We start from the raw sequence: 19,075 nt of genomic DNA on the forward strand, positions 1-19,075 counted from the left end.
ATATATTTCTAAATATAAATATTTATATATATATATATATATATATATATATATATATATATATATATATATGTGTGTTTTTGTGTTTTTATACTGGTCCTGATAAAACTATTAAAAAAACTAAACAATAAAAAACAGTTAGTAAACAATATTAATTATTATTATTATTATTATTTAGGTCTAAAGTAGCTCAGAAACAATCATGCAACCCCGATGCTACTTGCAAATGGCTATCTTTGCTCAGCATCAGGTGCACAACAGCAAGATGTTTCGTAGCTGTCACAACCAGCGATCGCTTGCCAGAAGATCGCTGGTTCTCACACGAACTCAAAACTACATTTCCGCATTTCCCAGGACTACATTTTCATACATGCACTGCTCCCAAACACGCACGCCTGTCCATTCATCTTTCCTGATTGCATCACCAGCTGGACCTTGTTCACAGACTGATTTCATCCCATTCATAAGCCACTCTCTCACGCTAACAGTTGGCCGAGTCTTGTTTTCCCAGTGTAACATTACAACGCATTTCCCTGTCTTGTTTCTCCGTGTATCGATCCTAGCCTAGTACCCTTGTTATCTTGTTTAGCCGCCTGCCTTTCGACCTTTTTGCCTGTTTAACGTTTACGATTCTGGACTGCCTTTATATACCCGTTTGCACCTGATGACCACTGCTTGCCTGACTTTGAATAAACTGCATATTGGATCTTACCTCCTGTTGTCTCCTGTCACTCCACCCCAGTCGTGGTAACAGTAGCGAACTAGGCATTTAGTATTATTATTATTATTATTATATAATTATTATTATTATATAATAATAATAATAATTATTATTATTATTAACATCATTATTAATATATAGGCCTTGCACAGAAATAATCATGCAAACTAGGCCCTCCTCAGAAATGACTATCATTGCTTAGCATCAGGTGCACAGCAGCAGGAAGTTTGGCAGCGAACTGACCTTATTTTAATGACAAATGTCTAATAATACTGCTAATTTATACTTTATTTAATTCATGCATATGCAATGAATGTAAGATGCTAACTGATCAAATGACAGAATATATAAACTTAGTTTATATATAATTAAATAATAATAATAGTTAAAAGCCTGGGTGCTGGTCCACAGAGGGCTCTTATTTTGAGGGCTACATCATGAGCTCAGATTTGGTTGACCAATCAAAGGAAAGTTGGCGTTTCAGAACCGCCTACATGTGTATAATGAATTTTGAAGTCGTTTATCCATTTTCCTACCCTAAATTAAAAAAATGAAAATTGAGCCAAAATCTTGTTTTTTCGTTTCTTGTGACCAAATGAAAAACAGAAAAAATGGTTTTCTTCATTTTCCTTTTTTGTTTGAAAACAGATATGGATTGTACGGAAGATACCCTGATTCACCCTGATTGTACACAAACCTTAATGTGTCACGTCATTTAAGTTTACATTTAAAAACACAAAATAAATAAATAAATAAATAAATAAAATAAAATAAAAAAAGTTGTTTATGGGGTTTTAAAAATTTGAGCTTACTGTTAAAATGTTTAGTTTTTTGTTTTTTTTAAGTGTGATTTGAATAGCAAGTTAAAAATAGAAGGTTACTGTTTAACAGGAGTTGCTGTCTTCTAAAAATGTGAATCGATGAATATTTTTTTTTTATAAAAGGGAAAATAAAACACATATTATTTTAGTCTTTTAGCCATTTTAAGTTACCTGTACTTAAATATTAAAGCTAAATCAATAAGAGACCATGTTTGGTCAACTCATTAAATTGAGTTGTCAATTTCCCATTACTCAAATGAACTGAGGGAATCACTTTCCTCAAATAATTTGAGTAGTCTTAGCTTAATAGGGTTTACAGTGTAGATTGTTTATATTGTTCCTGTCTATATTCCTGTTTAAAAAAAAAATGATAATGCATTCTTTTTTTTTAATGTCTCTTGTTTGTCATTGTTTCACAATTTGGGTCTTATTATTTATAAATCCTGTTTCAGTATTTCCGTCAAGACATTTTTACTGTGCTTTGTGGGACTTTTCAGGGCACTGTTTTGGAATGTTTGCTGACAGGTTATTTTTATGTATTTACTGATTTACATTTAAGTCATGCTTGTCCTGGCAGAGATCAATCTTTGTAATTTAACTGGATTATCTAATGCTGGCATTATGATTTCAACATTTCAAAAGAACCATTAGATGTTTTATAACATGCATATTTAATGTGATATTTTACATATATAAATGCATATAATGTCAATTAATCATGTTGTCAACACCTGTGCTCTCTTTTACAGTATACAAACAAGAAACAATGCAAAAGCAATCAATTCTGACATGGGAGGATATGCAGGTAAGGATTAAATACAGTAATGCAATTTTATGCTTAAGCTTTTTGATCCAAGAAGTTACAGGAAAATTCACAATCAAGATGTCCTAGTTACGGTCTGTGTATGTGCTTTAGAATTCAGCCTCATCCGCATATATTGAAAGATTAATTCTGAAATAAGTGTAAGAAAAGTGCAACATACAGAATAAATAAAGACTAATTTAGGTATTTACAAAGTGAGAACGTGTACAAATTTCACTTCTTTCATATTTATATTTGGGTTTGCTTTGCATTTTCACCCTTTCTTAAGCCTATCATTTTAATCCTAATTAAAATAGGCTAAAATTGTCAACTTCAAGGATATCAAGGATATTTTCAAGGATAAAATAAACATTGTATGCAACAAGATGGGCTTTGAGCCTATACAAAGCATATTTTGTGTTGCATTAAATGAGTAGCTGAAGACAGCAAATAAGACATGTACTATACAGTATTTCTCATGTATAAGGTTGTAGTCTTCATAAAATGTCAGCACAGATAATCATCATCACATCTGAAAATCATATGTATACAGAAGTTTGTATACAGAATGTATTTATGTTATGCACTTGTGATATTTAATTAAGCTTTATACCTATTATTCATCCTAAATCATTTGTGTATTAGAGCTTGTAGTTTCTAGGAAAGTGAAAGACAGACTCCAGATGTGAATGCAATAAGCTATAGGTTGAATCCAGCTACAATCTAGGCTTTATGTAGAGCATCAGGAATCTAATAATAATCATATGGATTACTTGTTACATAAATTCAGTCCCTACAGCAAACACAGAAAAATTCTGCCTTCATGTTTCAATGTATTTCCCACATAATTTATAGCTAAAGTACAAACTTAAATGAATATTGTTCCAGTCCATAGATGGTTCTATTTCATCAGCCCAATGATGGAATCGATTGAATGGTGGAAGGTTAAAAGCGTGTAAGCCTTTTTCTTCTGAAAATAAATTATTTATATTTGTTTCCAGCACCAAATTTAATCTGACTCCAATTTTAAGTGACCATTGGATTTAGAATGTATTTCTAATTAGCATCGATTGACATTTGTTATTCAATAATCAATTTAGACTGTTGATTTATATCTGATAAATCACACCCTGGGTTTTTTTCTCATAGAAATAATCTTGATATTTTGCAGTTAGTCAGAGGATGGAGGGTTAACTAATACTAATAAAGAGCTAAGCACTGCTGACAGAGAGAAACGCTCTGGTTACTAAAGTAACCCTCGTTCCCCGAGGAGGGGAACGGAAATGCTATTGGTGGATTTATTCATTAATCCACGAATGGGGATTTCGTTTCAGAAAGCCAATCGTCTGAAAGAGTATTGGCAGCATAAGCTTGCGCACGTGTGCCTTATTGGCAATTAGCTCCGCATATAAGCACAGGGGAAGTAAGGAAACTCCATCCTTTTAAGCTGAAGAGACTGACACTTACAGCTAAGGAACAATCATTATGGCGATTCTAAATAGCATTTCTGTTCCCCTCCTTGGGGAACAAGGGTTACTTTAGTAACCAGAGCGTTCCCCTTCGGATAGGGAACTTCAATGCTATTGGTGGATTTATTCATTAATCCACAAATGGGGAAATGTCTTGAAAACGCCATAATGACTGCAAATTACCTTCGCATCCGATGAGAGGAAAGCCAGGCATAGCGTGAGTGCTCCTGCATTAAAGAGAGGCGCCGTCTTCCAACCTGATCCCTGGACCTTACTTATCCCACTTCAAAAGAAGTTTTACGGATTTAGATATATATTTTTGGGAGTCGGAAGCGTATAGAAAATTCTAGGAAAACACGACAGTACGTTGGGAAAGCGTGCAGTTCCGAAAGGGAGGACGCTGCGGAGGCCACCTGCTACTAAATGGGGAGATATTATGGCAAAAATATATGGACTAGCCCTGAGAAGGGGGAGTACGCATATAATAAGATGGTTAGCGGAGAGGGAAGACACGGGTCCGCCCGTGAGGGGGGACTGCACCGTGGCTAAATAAGCATATGGAATCGCCTAGTGGGGATAACGCATAGCGGGCACCTATACCTAAAAAGCGGGCTGACCAGCGGGCAGACCTACAACGTAGTGGGCCAGCAAGTGACTCCTCCGCTGAGTTAGATATATTTAATATAACGAATTTAGATATATTTTTTGGGAGTTGGAAGCGTATAGAAAATTCTAGGAAAACACGACAGTACGTTGAGAAAGCGTGCAGTCCCGAAAGGGAGGACGCTGCGGAGGCCACCTGCTACCAAATGGGGAGATATTATGGCAAAAATATATGGACTAGCCCTGAGAAGGGGGAGTACGCATATAATAAGATGGTTAGCGGAGAGGGAAGACACGGGTCCGCCCGTGAGGGGGGACTGCACCGTGGCTAAATAAGCATATCGAATCGCCTAGTGGGGATCACGCATAGCGGGCACCTATACCCAAATCGCAGGCTGACCAGCGGGCAGACCTACAACGTAGTGGGCAAGCAAGTGACTCCTCCGCTGAGTCAGTGCTGGGGGCCTCGGAGGAATCTGCAGGGCTCACCTAACAGGGAACTTTACTGACAGATAAAAAAGTGCACGTATCTCCGTGTTAGGGAGAATGGTGCAGCAAGCGTGTTTCAACACCTTAACCAAGTTTTTTCCTCAATCACCAAGGGTTACCTAATACCCCTGAGGAAACCGGCTCCACTTTCAGATTGTAAAACCTTGCAAATGTATTGTGTGTTGCCCAGCCCGCAGCTCTACACACTCTCAGAAAAAAAGGTACAAAATTGTACCTTTTAGGGTACAAATGGCCCGTCATTTGGGGTGGTACCCTAAAGGGTACAATTTTGTACCTCTGTTTAGAGGTACAAAATTGTACCTTCTACATTTGTACAATTTAAGGGACAATTTTGTACCCCCAAGGAACAAAATTGTAGACACTGAAGGTAAGAAAATGTACCTTATTAAATTAATTTAATTAAAAGCTTTTTATATATTATATCCTTTGGTGACTGCATGCACAAATAAATAAAATATTTTGGTTTGCAGATGTCCATTTTTATTTAGAAATGTAAAAATATTTCATTCAAATTCACAACTGAATGTGTCAAGAAATAAAATTACACATCAAGTATAAACCAGACATGTAAAACAGTAAAAAGAACAATTTAGATAACAAATAAAAATTGTTCACTCACTGTACAGTAAATAATCTATACTTAATACAAAGACCACAATAATACTGTAAATTGAAGCAAAAATAAATCGCTTCAACAGTGCAGAAAACCAACAACATTAGTAGTCTCTTCCTCAACATCAGTAGATTCCTCCTCAACATCCTAAAGTGGAGTTGTAATTTGTTGTAACTCAATATATTTATGCTTTTGGTAAACATGACCTTTAAAGCACTCATAACTGGAAAATGTTCTTTGTTAGTCATTGGGAGCACAAGCTATTTAAAAATTAGCTTTATGCATGAATGAGAGCAGTGTGCTGGATTAACTTAATGACTGTGATTACTATCCAAGAGCATGTAGAGAAACAAAAAACAAGGTTGATCACTCTGGTAACTGGAGTAGGTCGAGGCTTGTCACCGTCCACAGTTCATTCAAAACATTCCACTGCAGAAACATCAAGGTGTTCTTCAAAGAGATGGATATGTCAAAAATGTATATTCGTCCACACCATTAATCACAATGCCATCAACTCTGAAGACTGCCGTGACTTATCTTTTTAACACAGTGTCCTCCTGTACTTGAACTGTTGAATGTGGTGAAGATGGTTCACTGTAAATGACAAAGCAATAATTTTATTAATATCATTGATGAAGAGAAAATCAACATGCATAGAATGTGAAATAATTAATATTCACTGATTTAAAAAAAAAAAGTATAACAGATAAAAGGACTAGTATAAAATTCATTCACTCATTAATTTTTTCAACTTAGTCCCTTTATTAATCTGTGGTCGCCACAGTGAAATGAACTACCAAGTTATCCAGCATTTCATGCAGCAGATTCCAGCCGCAACCCAGTATTACAAACATCCATACACACTCATTTACACACACATTTATACACTACAGACAAATTAGCTTACCCAATTCCCCTATAGCACATGTCTTTGGTCTTGTGGGGAAACCAGAACACTTGGAGGAAATCCACAGGAACACGGGAAAAACATGCAAACTCCTCACAGATATGCTAACTGACCCAGCCGAGGCTAGAACCAGCGACCTTCTTGCTGTAAGGCAGGCGTGTCCAAACTACGGCCCGCGGGCCATCTGCGGCCCGCAATCAGTTTTGTGGCGGCCCGCAAGGCTTTTTATAAATATCAATAGCATCTGGCCCGCTATACAAAAATGAACGTAATTCAATAAATAACCACCGGGTGTCGCTATTACATGCATTCAACTAAGCAGCAGTTCTTGTTATGATCTATCTATCTATCTATCTATCTATCTATCTATCTATCTATCTATCTATCTATCTATCTATCTATCTATCTATCTGTCTGTCTGTCTGTCTGTCTGTCTGTCTGTCTGTCTGTCTACACACAGTTGAAGTCTGAATTATTAGCCCCTCTTTGATTTATTTCTTCTTTTTTAAATATTTCCCAAATGATGTTTCACAGAGCAAGGACATTTTTACAGTATGTCTGATAATATTTTTTCTTTTGGAGAAAGACTTTTGTTTTATTTCGGCTAGAATAAAAAGCGGTTTAAATTTTTTTAAGAACCATTTTAAGGTCAAAATTATTAGCCCCTTAAGTCTTCAGAACAAACCATTGGTATAAAATAACTTGCCTAATTACCTTAACTTGACTAGTTAACTTGATTAACCTATTTAAGCCTTTAAATATCACTTTAAGCTGTATAGAAGCGTCTTAAAAATATCTAGTCAAAATTATTTACTGTCATCATGGCAAATATAAAATAAATCAGTTATTAAAAATGAGTAACTAAAACTAATATGTTTAGAAATGTGTGGAAAAAATCTTCTCTCTATAAACAGAAATTGGGGAAAAAATAAACGGGGGCTAATAATTTAGGGGGGCTAACAATTCTGACTTCAACTGTATTTATATATATATATATATATATATATATATATATATATATATATATATATATATATATATTTATATATATATATTTATATATATATATATACACACACATATATATACACACACATATATATATATATATATATATATATATATATATATATATATATATATATATATATATATATATATATACACATGTCTGTGTGATGTATGTAAAATTTGGCCCGCGACAACGTTTGTTTTTTTGCATCTGGCCCTCGGCCCAAAAAGTTTGGACACCCCTGCTGTAAGGGGACAGCATTACCCACTTCACCATCCTAATATAAAGAATATCAAGAATTATAAAATGCATTTATCACAGCATATACTAAACAGAAAACAACTTACGCACCTGAGCACAACAAAATGTTTAAGTTTCTCGCTGAACAAGGCTGGCAACATGGTAAGTGCTGCTATAAAATCAATTCTTGGAACATAAGATATGGCGTACAAACATATATGAAGGAACCCATACAAAGCTAGAATTTAATAATATTATTCAAAATATAGAAAATTTAAAAAAAGTACCTTAGAGTCAGGTCCTTAGCATTCTTCAGTTGATCTCTCATCTTTCGATGAATACCTAGAAAATAATTTTAAACATATATGTGTACATTTATTGTTGTTTGTAAGTTAAAACTTACAAATTTAAAATAGTAGGTAAGCCATTAAATTGATGGTATATAGATAATGAGAAATACTTACATCTTGTACTGAGCCATGATTTCATATGCCTTCATTGGTCTGATGCTTTTAGGCTGCATTCTGTTGTTTCAACTTGTCCTGAAGGTCAAAAGAAAACTTCAAAAACTTCTGGAAAGCAGTAAGAGAAAATAATAACTATTTGTTTATTTTTTAGATATTTATAAAATAGTTGAAGTACTGCAAGGTACAGTTTCAGAACAGATGAGACAAATTGTTACATTAAAGAACAAAGCAATACTTAAAACGCCGATTCATACAACGTGGTATGTTAATACTTATACATTAACCTAAGCATAAACAATAGTGAAGCACCAACAATTCTGGACATGCGAGTTTGTGGACCCTCCTCAACATTAATGTAGACACTGAAATGAAGATATGTACAGGCACACACACGCCACAATTGTAACTAGCCACTTTTACATAATCGCTCGCTTTGCCGGTGACAAAATTGTGTTTTTTTTTTTAAATGGCGGTACATATAACCGTGGATTAACTTATGCTATTGGCAACACTCAGCGATCTAAAATAACATTTCCGCAGTCAACCGCTGCTAGAAAATGGCCTCAAGATAAAAAAAAACATTATCAATAATTACAAATTCCAGGTGTGGCCAGAAGGATAAATCCAGTTCTTATATGTTATGTTGAAAATTGACCATGGCCCCTTCAAGAGAAGTCCGTCCTTGTCTCGTGATGTGTGTGTGTGTGTGTGTGTGTTGGCGGGCAGGGGCGTGCACGCACCTGCGTGACTGAGCAGAGAAGCCATGTTTGCATCGTGATGAGCTGTGTGTGATAAGCTGGGATCGGCGTGGAAAAACGTTGTTTTGGGGTAAATACTTTCCGAATTTTATTATACAATTGTTAAATCCAAAAATGACATTTAATAGACTATGATTTTGCACATCTTTGTAGATGACTTGGCTTGTGTACAATATAGTGGACTTCATGTTGAACAGTAATCAGGATTTCTGATGCAAGTTTATTATTTCATGTTATATACTAAGTTTATTTACTGTTTCTCGGAATTTGATAGAGTATTATTGTTGTCCTATAAAATAAGGTATCTTGTGTGGTAATATATGTGTGTATAATGTATATTTCATCGGAAATGTTTAAATTGTTTGATAAAAGGTTAAATTGGTTGTGCTAACATGCTTTTATTTCTTTTTTTGTACAATAGCACTGCCATATTTCAATGTAGAATAAAGAAAACATTTTTGTACTCTATTTTTGTATACATATTTTTATTTATTGGGGCACTATAGTACCCGAAGTTTTGTGGTCTTGCATGTTTCTTACCATTGTGCTATTGAGATTTGCATAAAAGCAAGATTTTGAGTTTTTATTTCTGTATAACTATTTAGGATTATTTATTTTGTATTATTGTTATTATTTTTTGAGAAAAAGTGTATAAAGAGCTTATTCCGCTGTGCTCCCTTCGACCACTGTAATATTTTCTTATTTAACAGCAGTCAGATAAAACCCCCATTTAAAACAATTTTTTACATGCTTGTTTCGTGTCTTTATTTGCCACCTGGCTATATTTTTGGTACCAGGAGTAGGGTATCTGACTGTTGGGCGCTTTTTTTTTTTTACTGAAATGAGGCAGCGGCAGGTTCGAGTACGTCAGCAACCAGGAATTGGAAGCAGTCAACGGTGCTGGCTGGTGTCGTCGGCTGAGGTGTTTGTGGCCAAGGGACGGGATCGCTGGACGAGAAGTGTACATCGCCATCTGCAGCTAAAATTCAAGAGACTGCTGTCTGTGACGCCTGCAAGGACTGAAAGCATCATTATACAGAATTTGGGATACATATCCTTTGAACTCTTAAAAAAAAAAAAAAAAAAAAACACGTCTTGCATGTACTTTGTGCTTTTAAAGAAGCCTTCATTTTAATGCAGTATGTCACATGTTGAAGAGGGTGTAGAACTACAGGGTGCTGTTGGTAGAGAGGGTGTACATCAGGGTATGGATGAGCTCCAGGGACAAATCAGATTCAGATTCAATTTATTTGTCACTACACTTTCGTATAGTGAGATTGGACCCCCCAGACCATACACAAAACATCACAAACAACTTTTCAGGGGAGACAGATCTTAGGAGGTAGCATTTAGAAACGAAGAAAGATACATTTGGACAGTTAGGCTAAAAAACACCCCCTCAGCTTGCCCTTGATTAGGACAAAGTGAGAAAAGGGAGAAAAACAGCCCTATCTTAGCATAAGACCACCGGCAAGACACAACATAGACAGAGGGCATGGGAACAGGGGTAATGGAAAGCAGTCCGTTGAGTGCGGGCAGCCAACTGGTCCAGCAGCCATTTCCGGCGCAAGTCACAGCCCCGCCCACGCCCCACGTGGGTAACAGCACACGAAGGCGTTTGGATGGGGATCGGTGGTGAATGTTTATCTGTAGATATGTTTGTGTGTGTGTGAGCCTGCATAGTCCAGAGTCCCGCAGGTGTCCTTGACAGGGTCAGGAATTTTTAGAGCGTCCGCTTATCTTGCTTATCCCAGGGAGTTGTTTACTTCCAGCCGAGGCTGTCTGGCAGGAGTAAGAGGAGAGCCGAAAAAAAGACAGTAAGATACTTCCACTTTAGGTCAATATCTGCCAATTTCACAGATATTTAATGTCCATCACTCGTCTCCCGATCTGGCCAAAATTTGTTGCAGAGCCGCTAGCTTCACCTCGATGGTTTCCAGTTTGCGGTCAAGGACCATAGTCTGATTCGCTACCAACCCATCAGTGTTTCAATCAAGCCGGCCAGCCTAGTGGGGTTTTGAGCTGCGCTGACCGCTTTTATCAGTTTCCGATATCCCAGGGCCCCGCATAAGCCCATCAGCAGAAACCCTGTTATCAAAGTTCCGAATAGGTAGATATCTTCAATATCCTCCAGAGACAGAGCAGCTAGACAGAGGACTCTCCACTTCTCCCACCCGTCCATCACATATCCAGCTGCGAGCGTCCCCGCAGGACAGCTGGGTTCCCCGGAGCCCAGCGATCTCGTTGAGAAGATGGTGTCAATTGCATTCAGAGACCAGTTGATCAAATCCATAATTCCTTTTTCGTTTGGAAAGCAGGACAAGGAGAGCCTCAGAGATAGAATAAGACGAGACAAGAGGTGCTAGCAAGGAGAGATATGGGACGGAGCGGGAAGAAGAGCGACCGCCTTCGCCGAGAGCCAAAGAGAATGGTGAACAAAGTGAGACTGAAGAAATGCTTTCCACATCTGGCTGGCTAAAAATTACAGCAGCCAATGGGTTAGGCATCACTTACCTTGGTTATCTTGAGCTACCAGTTGAAGCTATGGGTGTCAGCATACCCGAATGTGGCTTCTTGGTGGTTCTGGATACCCAAAGCTCTTCTGCTGTGCCAGCTCTCATTGGCATGAATATTTTAGGCCGATGTAGGCAATTAGTTCATGCTGAGTTTGATACTACTCTAGGTGGAGAATTGCAATCTGATTGGCGGGATGTTTTTCAGCAGATACAGAGTGCCAGTTGCTTTGAGAAACGCATTGGTGCATGGGTAGCTGGGAAAGAGGGGGTGCATATTCCTGCTTGGTCCGTTTCAACCTTGATGGTCAAAAGAAAAATCCAAATCCAAGAGCACAGTAGAAAGCATGCTGAAGCCATGGCAGCTATTTCCAATCTAAATAGAGAGCTAACTAGGTCTTACCTGTATGTGCCCAGAGAGCGTCAAATTCAGCCTTTTAGTGGTGATTTCGACAAAGATGGTAGAACTGTTGATGAGTTTATAGAAGAAGTAGAAAGTATTGCTTGTACGAAATCAGAGCCCAGAAAACCAAACTGACTTTGTTCTTTCCTTACTAATGCTTTGGAAGAGGTTAGGTTAAGGAAAGAGGGCCAGTCTCCACAAACAGAAGATATTTTTCTAGACCTGCGAAAGGCCTTTAGAGAAAAACGTGGACGTAATAAATCGAAAATGCAGCTTAGATTTACAGATGACGGCCAGCCTATTTGTTTTAAATGTAATGGGGCTGGGACACATAACCAAAAGCTGTGAAAGAAAGGCCAAACCAGCAGTCAAGAAGGATCTTTCATCCTCTTCGCCACAGGGAAATGCACACCCTCGGTCGCTATGAGCCAGGCGATGCGAGGGCAGTCTATTGGCTCCACTCACAAGTGGTGGTGAAGTTAAGTTCCAGAGGATATCAGCCGGGGTAGAAGAGATAACTGTAAACAGAGAAGAGAATCAAGCATTGACAAATACTTCACCAGATTTTCTTAACAAGATGCAGCTCGGTGGTACATCTGAGCAGCAGACAGAACTTAAAGCTTTGTTGTTAAGGTATGTTAATGTTTTTGCACTTGATGATAAAGAGCTAGGGTTTTCTGATAAAGTGCAGCATGAGATCAATCTGGTAGATGATGTACCAATTTCCCTGGCCTATCGCCGTGTCCGACCAACCCAGTATGGTGAAGTCCTGGAGCATATCTCTAAACTTTTAAAAAGGAGGTCATTAAGCCCAGCACTAGTGCTTATGCTTCATCCATAGTGCTCGTGAGAAAGACAGATGGAAATCTTCGATTGTGTGTCGATTACAAACAATTGAATTCCAAGACAAAGCGAGATGCATGTCCATTGCCTCGCATTGATGAAAGTTTTGATGCGTTACAAGGTGCCAAGTTCTTTTCAACTCTTGATTTGGCTAGTGGGTACCATCAGGTGGCTGTGCGTGAAAAATACCAACCAAAGACAGCATTTACTACCCCATTTGGTATAGTTGAATATTCCCGTATGCCTTTCGGGGTTTGTAATGGACCGTATACATTCCAGCGTCTTATGCAATCTGCTATGGGAGATTTGATTTTTCAGATTATGCTGGTCTATCTAGATGATATCCTTGTTTATTCATCTTTTTTCCATGAACATCTGCAGAGGTTGGAAGTTGTGTTGAGTAGGCTGAAAGAAACAGGGCTCAAGCTGAAGATTGAAAAATGCTGTTTCCTCCAAAAGGAGGTAAAGTTCCTGGGTCATCACATTTCTGGTCATGGCATTGGAACTGACCCTGAGAAGGTTGAGGCTGTAAGAAGTTGGATGACTCCTTGTACAGTGAAAGAGTTGAGATCATTTCTAGGCTTCTGTAGCTACTATAGGAAGTTTATTGAAGGATTTTCCAAAATTGCAGGCCCACTTCATGATCTAGTCAACTTTTGTCTGAGAAAGCTGGGCATGGTGAAAAGGCCTGAGTTTTGTTCACTGTGGTCTACAGAGTGTCAGGCAGCCTTTGAGCTTATAAAGGAAGCTCAAATTTTACATCAGCTCAAATTTTAGGCTATCCAACCTTTACTCTTCCGTTTATAGTAGAAACCGATGCCAGTAGTGAGGGACTTGGTGCAGCAACAAGGTGACAGTAGAAGAGTGATTTCCTATGCTAGTAGACGACTAAGCAATGCTGAAAAGAATGACCGGAACTATAGTAGCATGAAGCTTGAGCTTCTAGCTCTTAAATGGGCTGTTTCAGAAAAGTTCCGGGGGGATTTGCTTGGCTCAAAATTTGTAGTTGGTACAGATAATAACCCACTTTATCATCTGAGAACAGCAAAATAGAGTACAGTCGAACAAAGTTGGGTGGCCCAATTAGCTGCTTTTGATTTCGAGGTCAAATATCAGCCTGGCCAGCATAATGCTGCTGCTGACGCCCTCTCTAGGCATTAGCAGTGGAGCCTGCTAATTCTGAAGACACTGAATATGATGACTGCATTACCATTTGCAATGTGATGAACAGAGGTACACCTACATCTAGATCTAGAATTAGTTGTAGCTGGTGAACAGTGCTGTAAGGTTAGACAGATTCGTGCCTTGGAGTGTGGGACCAGAGGGGAGGGCACTGGTTCTCAAGGTGGTACATTTACTGAGATCTTTGTATCTCATTTCTGACTTTCCTTACCTGTATAACCTCTCTTATAACCTGTATGCCTGGTTCCTTTAGGCCTTTTTAGAGCATAAAAAATGTAAGTGTTGGAATTATGTTTATGTACTTTTGATGTACTTTTACTGTTGATGTACTTGTTGATGTGTGGTGTCGTTGGACTGCCCTTGTCATTTTACAACACATGATACATAGAGCATGATAATAACTTGCACTGCTTACATTCTTTAATGCCCTGCATTAATACCTCTCCGCATGCTTTAGGCGGACACTCAATCTTGCATATGAGCAGCTAGAGACAAAGAGAAGTTTCCCGCTCAAACTTTGCCCTGAAATCATTGGTTGAGCATGTTGAGAGGGTGGGTAACAGAGGTCACGCTTAAAAGCTGGCCTCTCCCAGGCTCAAGACAGAATGTCCGAAAAGAACTCCCCAAAGGTGGCCCCTTTGAGGGGCGAGCGGCTCTTCTAGGCCGCATGGACCTGTCCAGCCACATTTTCTTATTTTCCGGCAAAGTAAACTAAGTTTAAAGTTGCGATCGCATTCCTCCAACCCGTATTGCAAACTTCACACATCAAGAAGGACATCAAAGGACTCCCCTTCACATGTTGACAGTAAACACATTGTCTGATTCTACTTTTTAATATGTCTGTATGGCTGTCTGAGATTATACTTGTTCCTCACTGTTGCCTGACTCTTATTGTGTCCATGCTTCTTGCTGTTCTCTGCAGTCACTTTGTCATCATTATTTAAATCACTGCTTATGCTAGGCTTGACTCATTCTAGTTTTGAATAAATATGTGCTTATGAAACAATTATAGGTGACCTAAAGAATAAATATAATAATAGTAATTATGGCCTATTGTGCAGTTAAGTTCAAATGTAACTATGTAGACTTAACTACATTTTTTTGTAATGGGTTCACCTCTACTGTAGAGTTAACTACAAACCCAAAGTACAGTGTGTAACGGGGTTTTTTTTTTTTACCTCTAACACACTCCTCACTGTCTCTGCTAGGCCAAAAAATGATTTGGCCAGATTGGATAGCTTTACTTGGACAGAGGGAAATTAAGAATTGTTTAAAATGATTTAAGACCTACAACACAATATTTGAGTAAATTTAAGACTATTTAAGGCCTAATATATATATATATATATATATATATATATATATATATATATATATATATATATATATATATATATATATATATTTTTTTTTTTTTTTTTTTTAAGACATTTTAAGACTTTGTTAAGACCCTGTGGAAACCCTGAATACAAATAAATACAATTAAGTAATAACAGTAGCACCGAAAGGAATAGAAAGCAAAAAGGAAAAAAAGCAGCAATATTTGTATGTACCAGCAAATTTGTACATTTTTAATCCTTCATGATATATAGTTATTGGTAAAATTATGCTGAAGTGTTGCCAGTGCTGCATCTCCATTTGTGTGTAAAGGTGTGTGTGTGTGTGTGTGTGTGTGATACACATTCACGGGTTACTCCTATCATAATAGTTAATTTATTTTTAAATAGAGCCACAGAGTTTAAAAGGCTCACATGAGCTTCTATTTTGAAGTGTTTCTGCTAACTAGTGATCTCATACACCTCGTTGATTTTACATGGAAGTATTTTAGTATCTTTATTTGTACAAGTTTTTTCTGATTCATTAATTTGTTTATTTTAATTTGTTGTAGACCACACCAGCTCACATGGATACCCAAAGTGAGTGTTAGCACTTGCATACTCAGTACTTGTTGGAAACTTTGTGGAAAGAATAAAGAGTCAAAATAATTCTGGATAGATTGAATCTCATTGAGACAATGAGAGGATTTATTACGTACTGTAACCTATGCATGTATTTAATGTATTAGTTTAAAGACTAGCTGTATTCAGAGTTCACTACAAATGCTTACAGTACTGTGGCTATAGCTTTAGGTTATTTTGCATTTTAGAATATATTCCTAGTAGCATACAACAGTCTGTATACCCTAAATCACGCTATTTGCTGATAATGACCTATTAAAATATACGGGAGTTCTACGCTAAGCTTACAAGTGTTAAACACATTGTAGGCCACTGTCACAAACTGTCAGAAGTAGCGTGAATGGCGAGACATTTACTTGGTGTGTTTTAGTATAATGACTAAGAACTACATTTTCTGTTTTCTTACCTCCTCTACCGCGATACTGTCCTCCGACGCAGCACCCAAATGTTCGAGAATATTTCAGTAATTTTATGCATTTGGCAGCGTCTGATTTTAGAGCCCTTTTTTGCGCCCTTTCTCTGAGCTTTTCAGCACTGCCTTTCCATCTCTAACAAGCTTGTGTGGCACTTATTGTTTGTTTTACATTCTTGCTAGATTTTGATTACGTCTGCGTAACTTTAGATTGGGTCGGTAAAGCTTCGGTAAATTTGGTCAAATAAACATATGATTATATATGATCCTGCCCGCGCGACCGAGCGGACTCTCAGATTGTGAATATTAATTATCAACAATAACGTATTATTATTAATCATTAACATTCTGGATTATTATATTGTTAATTTGACCAAACAAACACAACCAGAGCCGCCGCTCTTCCGAGCGGACACTGTAATGATCTATTCATTTAAAAAAGGAATTTATTACTACTTCTTGTGAAGTAGATTAATCATTCATAAGTTTTAATCAACTTATAACAGCTAGGCAGGGGAATATGTCTTTCAGTGACTTTTTCTGTGAGGCAAACAATATAATTCATTTGATTATAATGGTGTTTATTGACTAGTCAGACAGGTAACGAACAAACACACGAACATACATCAAACATAGAACAAAGGTAAACCACGTGGAGATTGGCTATATGGGTCTATAGAACATGTAACAAACTAAGCGCGGAAATAGAGGTTTCAGATAAAAAGTGGCAAAATCTGTTTTTAGTTCCACACACACACCATTAAGGATCACCAAGATTATCAAAAACACCTTTTTGATAAAAGGGGCACAGCTTATTCGCATAACTAAAAATACCTGTACTTTAATGTCTGGGGTCTCTCTCTTTATGCGAGTCTCTTCCGTCATGATGAAACTCCTTTGATGTCCTTCTTGATGCGTTGAGTTTGCAATACAGTTCGGAGGAACGCGATCGCAACTTTAAACTGAGTTTTCTTTGCCGGAAAATAAGAAAACATGGGCTCGGAGCGCCACGCGGGCACAAAAGAGCCTGGACCCCTAAACGGGGCGACCTCCTTGAGCGGTTCTTGGTTCGGACGTTCAGTGACAAGCCTGGGGAGGGGGCAGCTTTTAAGCTTGAGCTCTGTGGCACTGCCCTCTCAACATGCTCGACCAATGATTTCAGGGCAAAGTTTGAGCGGGAAAGTTCCTTTGTCTCGAGGCTGCTCATATGCAAATTTGAGTGTCCACCTAAAGCATGCGGAGAGGCATTAATGCAGGGCATTAAAGAATGTAAGCAGTGAAAGTTATTATCATGTGTTGTAAAATGTCAAGGGCAGTCCAACGACACCAGACATGGACAGGTACATCAACAATAAAAGTACATCAAAAGTACATCAACATAATTCCCACACTTTCATTATTTATGCTCTAAGAAAGGCCTAAAAGAACCAGGCATACAGTTTATAGGAGGGGTTGTACAGGTAGGAAAAGTCAGAAATGAGATACAAAGTTGGCAAACATAACATTTTAGTTTTGTGCTGGTCCCTGATTTCTCAGTCCAATTTCTTTTTGGACTAGTGTCCTTTGTGGGTGTGGGGATGTGTGTGTGTGTGTGTGTGTGTGTGTGTGTTTGTAAGGAGGGGGGAAGATCGTAATGTCTTTGAAGTCTCTAGATCCATCTCTCTAGATAACGAAAAGAGCAACACGGAGACAGACTTCAAGGAGCCAGGAGTCCTAAAACCCCACACAGGAGACTCCTTAAAAAAAATCAATAAGTAATTTTATCTGTGGACTGTACGCTACAAATATCCCCCCCCCTCCCCCCTTTCGCAACGAAGGAGGTTCTGGGAAAACCTCGTTGGTTGAGATCTAACTTGACGTACAGGATGGGCTGGAGATGGGGTTTTTTCGACCTCCGTTGCTGGGTCGACGGGTCATGGCTTAGACTCAAGCAGTGTTGACATAGTTTCTACATGCCCCCCCTCCCCTTCCTGGTTTTGCGCAGGAAAGCTTTGAGGGGGAGGTCAGCGGTGCCCTTGTCCACTGGTGCTCACATCTTATTGAATGGCAAAGCCCTTGTTAATGTGTGCTTCCCTGCTGTCGGGAGGCACGGAGTGGTAGTTGTCCCGCAGTTTTCCAGAGATGAGTGATAGATGAGTATAGTTGTGAGGTTGCAGTGGTCCTTTGGTGAGACTGAGATACAGGGTCATGGCTGTATCCTGCAGAAAAGGTAGAGAGAGAGGGAACAGGGGAGAGAGTAGGTGGTGTCTGCGATGACTGTGCTTGGCTGGACATTTCACTGTGACACCGGTTGCGAGGTCTCTTCCCCCTTTCCTGGCTTGTGACCAAATGTTTGTTACTCTGGTTTGTGATTCGTAGATTTGAAGGTTGGCTGCTATGCAGCTGAGCGTATACAACCAGGAGTCTTTGCACTTCCTGTGTGATGTTGGTGGTGCAGTGGGGTGCCTTGGTCCGAGTTGTTTGCATCATCAGAAGATATGCCATGGTCTGGGCTGTGTCATCGGTGCTGAGAGACACTCTACCCACTTGGTGGACTGGCATATGAATTCAAGAGGGGAAGAAAGCGAAGGAGAGAAAAACACACATGAAACACAAAACAAAAAAAAATTGTTGCTACTTGTGAACCCATGAAAGTGTCCTGCCCGATCCATCTGGGTGTCTGATCATGAGAGGATGGTTCCTCTGTGCTGCTGTGGTGCTCGGTAAATCAGTACATTAGCATTACCCCCCTCTGGCTCTGAGGGAGCACGAACTGTGGTGTTGTGGGGTCTTCAGGGACAACCCAAAAGTGATTCACATGCACCTTTTTTTTAAGATATAGAAGGTGTTGAGTGACATCTG

The 19,075-nt window shown here is 38.5% G+C and overlaps 1 long non-coding RNA gene across 1 annotated transcript; it reads right to left on the bottom strand.

The window, feature by feature from the left end:
- Positions 1 to 5,387: 5,387 nt before the first annotated feature.
- Positions 5,388 to 9,267, bottom strand: LOC147846050 (uncharacterized). The gene is made up of 5 exons (XR_015481278.1): positions 8,163 to 9,267; positions 7,986 to 8,040; positions 7,698 to 7,735; positions 6,447 to 6,590; positions 5,388 to 6,133 (listed from the first exon to the last, which is right to left on the bottom strand). It is a non-coding gene; the product is annotated as an uncharacterized LOC147846050 (long non-coding RNA).
- Between the last annotated feature and the right edge of the window lie 9,808 nt (positions 9,268 to 19,075).

Source organism: Danio rerio, chromosome 3, assembly GCF_052040795.2.
Source record: "Danio rerio strain M-AB ecotype USA chromosome 3, GRCz13ab, whole genome shotgun sequence".
In the NCBI taxonomy this organism is placed as follows: Eukaryota; Metazoa; Chordata; class Actinopteri; order Cypriniformes; family Danionidae; genus Danio; species Danio rerio.